The sequence below is a fragment of the Telopea speciosissima genome, chromosome 7, assembly GCF_018873765.1.
Source record: "Telopea speciosissima isolate NSW1024214 ecotype Mountain lineage chromosome 7, Tspe_v1, whole genome shotgun sequence".
Classification (NCBI taxonomy): Eukaryota; Viridiplantae; Streptophyta; class Magnoliopsida; order Proteales; family Proteaceae; genus Telopea; species Telopea speciosissima.
Window position 1 is genome coordinate 38,110,372 of NC_057922.1, and position 6,206 is coordinate 38,116,577.

A 6,206-nucleotide genomic window follows, 5' to 3' on the forward strand; every position below is an offset into this window, starting at 1 on the left:
GTGGATATGAAGTTCAGGGTCATGACCATCGTATCGATACCAATTTTGGCATATGTTCATTTTCGGTTTAAACAAGACTGAGTGGGTCGTGTGGGGTTATTTGGGGGCATTTCTGTACTTTTTTGGGTTAGAGATGTTCTAAAATGTGTCCTTATCTCTTATTACATTTGTGGATATGAAGTTGAGGGTCATGACCTTCGTATCGATACCAATTTTGACAAATGTTCATTTTTGGTTTAAACCCAATCGAGTGGGTCGTTTGGGGTTATTTGGGGGCACTTCTTTACTTTTTTGGGTTTGGGATGTTCTAAAATGTGTCCTTATCTCTTATTACAGGTGTGGATATGAAGTTGAGGATCATGACCATCGTATTGATACCAATTTGGACAAATGTTCATTTTCCGTTTAAACTAGACCGGGTGGGTCGTTTGGGGTTATTTTTTGGCATTTCTGCACATTTTTGGGTTTGGAATGTTCTAAAATGTGTCCTTATCTCTTATTACACGTGTGGATATGAAGGTGAGGGTCGTGACCTTCGTATCGATACCAATTTAGATGAATTTTCATTTTCGGTTTAAACCAGACCGGGTGGGTCAGTTGGGAGCATTTCTGAACTATTTTGGGTTTGGGATGTTCTAAAATGTGTCCTCATCTCTTATTAGATGTGTAAATGCGATGTTGAGGGTCGTGACCTTCGAAGCGATGCCCATTTCGACAAATGTTCATTTTCGATTTAAACCAGATCAGGTGGGTCGTTTGGGGTTATTTGGGGGCATCTCTATACTTTTTTGGGTTTGTAATGTTCTTAAAAGTGTCCTTATCTCTTATTAGACGTGTGGACGCGATGTCAAGGGTCGTAACCTTCAAATCGATACCTATTTCGACTTATGTTAATTTTTGGTTTAAACCAGACAAGGTGGGTCGTTTGGGAGCATTTCTATACTTTTTTGGGTTTGAGATGATCTAAAAATTGTCCTTATCTCTTATTAGACATGTGGATACAATGTTGAGGGTCGTGAGCTTCGAATCGATACATATTTCGACATATGTTCATGTTCTGTTTGAACTTGACCGAGTGGGTCGTTTAGGGTTATTTGGTGGCATTTCTGTACTTTTCTGGGTTTGGGATGTTCTAAAATGTGTCCCTATCTTTTATTACACGTGTGGACATGAAGTTGAGGGTCGTGACCTTTGTATCGATACCAATTTCGATAAATGTTCATTTTCGATTTAAACCAGACCGGGTTAATCGTTTGGGGTAATTTGAGGGCATTTCTGTACTTTTTTGGGTTTGGGAATCTCTAAAAAGTGTCATTATCTCTTATTAGACGTGTGGATGTGATGTTGAGGGTCGTGACCTTCGAATCGATACCTATTTCGATATATGTTCATTTTAGATTTAAACCAATCTGGGTGGGTCGTTTGGGGTTATCTGGGGGCATTTCTGTACTTTTTTGGGTTTGGGATGTTCTAAAATGTGTCCTCATCTCTTATTACACGTGCGGATGCGATGTTGAGGGTCGTGACCTTCGAATCGATGCTTATTTCGACATATTTTCATTTTTGGTTTAAACAAAACCAGGTGAGTCGTTTGGCAATATTTGGGGGCATTTCTGTACTTTTTTGGGTTTCGGATGTTCTAAAAAATGCCCTTATCTCTTATAAGACGTGTGGACGCGATGTCAAGGGTAGTAACCTTCGAATCGATACCTATTTCGACTTATGTTCATTTACGATTTAAACCAGATCGTGTGGGTCATTTGGGGTTGTTTGGGGCCATTTCTGTACTGTTTTGGGTTTGGGATGTTCTAAAAAGTGTCCTTATCTCTTATTAGAAGTGTGGATATGAAGTTGAGGGTCATGACCATCGTATCGATACCAATTTTGGCATATGTTCATTTTCGGTTTAAACAAGACCGAGTGGGTCTTGTGGGGTTATTTGGGGGCATTTCTGTACTTTTTTGGGTTAGAGATGTTCTAAAATGTGTCCTTATCTCTTATTACACTTGTGGATATGAAGTTGAGGGTCGTGACCTTCGTATCGATACCAATTTAGACAAATGTTCATTTTTGGTTTAAACCCGATCGGGTGGGTCGTTTGGGGTTATTTGGGGGCATTTCTGCACTTTTTTGGGTTTGGGATGTTTTTTTTTTTTTTTTTTTTTTGATAGGTATACATTTGATTTTTTGTTGAGAGTGGGATTTGAACCCACGCCCTTTCGGACCAGAACCTTAATTTGGCGCCTTGGACCAACTCGGCCATCTCAATGTAGACGGTTTGGGATGTTCTAAAAAGTGTCCTTATCTCTTATTACACGTGTGGATATGAAGTTGAGGGTCGTGACCTTCGTACTGATACCAATTTAGATAAATGTTCATTTTCGGTTTAAACCAGACTGGGTGGGTCGTTCGGGATTATTTGGCAGCATTTCTGAACTTTTTTGGGTTTGGGATGTTCTAAAATGTGTCCTCATCTCTTATTAGATGTGTAGATGCGATGTTGAGGGTCGTGACCTTCGAATCGATACCCATTTCGACAAATGTTAATTTTTGTTTTAACCAGACCCGGTGGGTCGTTTGGGGTTATTTGGGGGCATCTCTATACTTTTTTGGGTTTGAGATGTTCTTAAAAGTGTCCTTTTTTATGGATGCGATGTTGAGGGTCGTGACCTTCGAATCGATACATATTTCGATAAATGTTCATTTTTGGTTTAAACCAGACCGAGTGGGTCGTTTGGGGTTATTTCGGGGCATCTCTATACTTTTTTGGGTTTGAGATGTTCTAAAAACTGTCCTTATCTCTTATTAGACGTGTGGACGCGATGTCAAGGGTCGTAACCTTCGAATCAATACCTATTTCGACTTATGTTAATTTTCGATTTAAACCAGACAAGGTGGGTCGTTTGGGGTTGTTTAGGGCCATTTCTGTACTTTTTTGAGTTTGAGATGTTCCAAAAATTGTCTTTATCTCTTATTAGACATGTGGATGCGATGTTGAGGGTAGTGAGCTTCGAATCGATACATATTTCGACATATGTTCGTTTTCGATTTAAACAAAATCGAGTGGGTCGTTTAATGTTATTTGGGGGCATTTCTGTACTTTTTTTGGGTTTGGGACGTTCTAAAATGTGTCCTTATCTCTTATTACGTGTGTGGACATGAAGTTGAGGGTCGTGACCTTCGTATCGATACCAATTTCGATCAATGTTCATTGTCGATTTAAACCAGACCGGGTTGGTCATTTGGGGTTATTTGGGGGTATTTCTATACTTTTTTGGGTTTGGGATGCTCTAAAAAGTGTCATTATCTATTATTAGACATGTGGATGCGATGTTGAGGGTCGTGACCTTCGAATCGATACCTATTTTGACTTATGTTCATTTTCGATTTAAACCAGATCGGGTGGGTCGTTTGGGTTTATTTGGGGCCATTTTTGTACTTTTTTGGGTTTGGGATGTTTTAAAATGTGTCATCATCTCTTATTAGATGTGTGGATGCGATGTTGAGGGTCGTGACCTTTGAATTGATGCCTATTTCAACTTATGTTCATTTTCGATTTAAACTAGACAAGGTGGGTCGTTTGGGGTTGTTTGGGGGGCATTTCTATACTTTTTTGGGTTTGGGATGTTCTAAAAATTGTCCTTTGTTAGACATGTGGATATGAAGTTGAGGGTCGTGACCATCGTATTGATACCAATTTTGGTATATGTTCATTTTCGGTTAGAACAAGACCGAGTGGTTCGTTTGGGGTTATTTGGGGGCATTTCTATACTTTTTTGGGTTTGGGATTTTCTAAAATGTGTCCTTATCTCTTATTACACGTGTGGATATGAAGTTGAGGGTTGTGACCTTCGTATCGATACCAATTTAGACAAATGTTTATTTTTTGTTTAAACCAGATCGGGTGGGTCATTTGGGGTTATTTGGGGGCATTTATGTACTTTTTTGGGTTTGGGATGTTCTAAAAACTGTCCTAATCTCTTATTAGATGTGTGGATGGGATGTTGAGGATCGTGACCTTTGAATCGATACCTGTTTCGACATATGTTCATTTTCGATTTAAACCAAACCGGGTAGGCCGTTTGTGATTATTTAGTGGCATTTCTGTACTTTTTGGGGTTTGGGACGTTCTAAAAAGTGTCCTTATCTTTTATTACGTGTGTGGACATGAAGTTGAGGGTCGTGACCTTTGTATCGATACCAGTTTCGATAAATGTTCATTGTCGATTTAAACCAGATCGGGTTGGTCGTTTGGGGTTATTTGGGGGTATTTCTGTACCTTTTTGGGTTTGGGATGCTCTAAAAAGTGTCATTATCTATTATTAGACGTGTGGATGCGATGTTGAGGGTCGTGACCTTCGCATCGATACCTATTTTGACTTATGTTCATTTTCGGTTTAAACCAGATCGGGTGGTTCGTTTGGGTTTATTTGGGGCCATTTTTGTACTTTTTTGGGTTTGGGATATTTTAAAATGTGTCCTCATCTCTTATTAGATGTGTGGATGCGATGTTGAGGGTCGTGACCTTCGAATTGATACCTATTTCAACTTATGTTCATTTTCGGTTTAAACCAGACAAGGTGAGTCATTTGGGGTTGTTTGGGGGGCATTTCTGTACTTTTTTGGGTTTGGGATGTTCTAAGAGTTGTCCTTTATTAGACATGTGGATATGAAGTTGAGGGTCGTGACCATCGTATCGATACCAATTTCGGCATATGTTCATTTTCGGTTTGAACAAGACCGAGTGGTTCGTTTGGGGTTATTTGGGGGCATTTCTACACTTTTTTGGGTTTGGGATTTTCTAAAATGTGTCCTTATCTCTTATAACACGTGTGGATATGAAGTTGAGGGTTTTGACCTTCGTATCGATACCAATTTAGACAAATGTTCATTTTTTGTTTAAACCAGATCCGGTGGGTCGTTTGGGGTTATTTGGGGGCATTTCTGTACTTTTTTGGGTTTAGGATGTTCTAAAAAGTGTCCTAATCTCTTATTAGACGTGTGGATGGGATGTTGAGGGTCGTGACCTTCGAATCGATACCTATTTCGACATATGTTCATTTTTTGTTTAAACCAAACCGGGTGGGTCGTTTGCGATTATTTAGGGGTATTTTTGTACTTTTTTGGGTTTGGGATGTTCTAAAAACTGTCCTATTCTCTTATTAGACGTGTGGTTCGTTTGGGGTTATTTGGGGGCATTTCTATACTTTTTTGGGTTTGGGATTTTCTAAAATGTGTCCTTATCTCTTACTACACGTGTGGATATGAAGTTGCGGGTTTTGACCTTCGTATCGATACCAATTTTGACAAATGCTCATTTTTTGTTTAAACCAGATCCGGTGGGTCGTTTGGGGTAATTTTGGGGGCATTTCTGTACTTTTTTGGGTTTAGGATGTTCTAAAAAGTGTCCTAATCTCTTATTAGACGTGTGGATGGGATGTTGAGGGTCGTGACCTTCGAATCGATACCTATTTCGACATATGTTCATTTTTTGTTTAAACCAAACCGGGTGGGTCGTTTACGATTATTTAGGGGTATTTTTGTACTTTTTTGGGTTTTGGATGCTCTAAAAAATGTCCTTTTCTCTTATTAGACGTGTGGATGCGTTGTTGAGAGTCGAGACCTTCGAATCGATACCTATTGTGACTTAAGTTCATTTTCGGTTTAAACCACACGGGGTGGGTCATTTGGGTTTATTTGGGGTATTTCTGTACTTTTTTGGGTTTGGGATGTTCTAAAATGTGTCCTTATCTCTTATTACACATGTGGATATGAAGTTGAGGGTCGTGACCTTCGTATCTATACCAATTTCGACAAATGTTCATTTTCGATTTAAACCAGACCGGGTGGGTCGTTTTGGGTTATTTGGGAGCATTTCTGAACTTATTTGGGTTTGGGATGTTCTAAAATGTGTCCTCATCTCTTATTAGATGTGTAGATGCGATGTTGAGGGTCGTGACCTTCGAAGCGATACCCATTTCGACAAATGTTCATTTTCGGTTTAGACCAGATCGAGTGGATCGTTAGGGGTTATTTGGGGGCATCTCTATACTTTTTTGGGTTTGTAATGTTCTTAAAAGTGCCCTTATCTCTTATTAGACGTGTGGACGCAATGTCAAAGGTCGTAACCTTTAAATCGATACCTATTTCGACTTATGTTCATTTTCGATTTAAGCCAGACAAGGTGGGTCGTTTGGGTTGTTTGG

At 39.4% G+C, this 6,206-nt stretch overlaps 1 non-coding gene across 1 annotated transcript; it reads right to left on the reverse strand.

Annotated features, from left to right (window-relative positions):
• Positions 1-2,188: 2,188 nt before the first annotated feature.
• Positions 2,189-2,269, reverse strand: TRNAL-AAG. Its single transcript has one exon. It is a non-coding gene; the product is annotated as a tRNA-Leu (tRNA).
• Between the last annotated feature and the right edge of the window lie 3,937 nt (positions 2,270-6,206).